Consider the following 346-nt stretch of genomic DNA (forward strand, 5'->3'; position numbering starts at 1 on the left):
GATGCCATAGGTCAATCTTCTGAGGCTAACATACCGACAAGGACTCAAAATGCCTCACTTGATTACAATGTAAGGGGAAGACTAAACTGTCAGAAATATGCTTTTGAATTATGATAGAATATAAAAACACATTAAAAAATATGCAGGCGTTTCCAATTATGAGAAATGTTATATGGAATTAAATTACTGAAGGCAGTTATGACTTAAAAGTGGTTTTCGAAACAGTTATGATTTGAAAGTAGAAAAATACTTATAGTAAAACAGCTCAGACATTTCTGATTATAAGACGTGTTACATGAAAATAAAGTACTGAAGGCAATTATAACTTGCAAGTGGCTTTCAAAAC

The 346-nt window shown here is 31.8% G+C and overlaps 1 protein-coding gene across 1 annotated transcript in view; it reads left to right on the top strand.

The window, feature by feature from the left end:
• Window positions 1-346, top strand: part of LOC119591268 (protein abrupt-like) — a gene marked incomplete in the record, with an annotated part of 18155 nt that overhangs the window by 8778 nt on the left and 9031 nt on the right.

Source organism: Penaeus monodon, chromosome 28, assembly GCF_015228065.2.
Source record: "Penaeus monodon isolate SGIC_2016 chromosome 28, NSTDA_Pmon_1, whole genome shotgun sequence".
NCBI lineage: Eukaryota > Metazoa > Arthropoda > Malacostraca > Decapoda > Penaeidae > Penaeus > Penaeus monodon.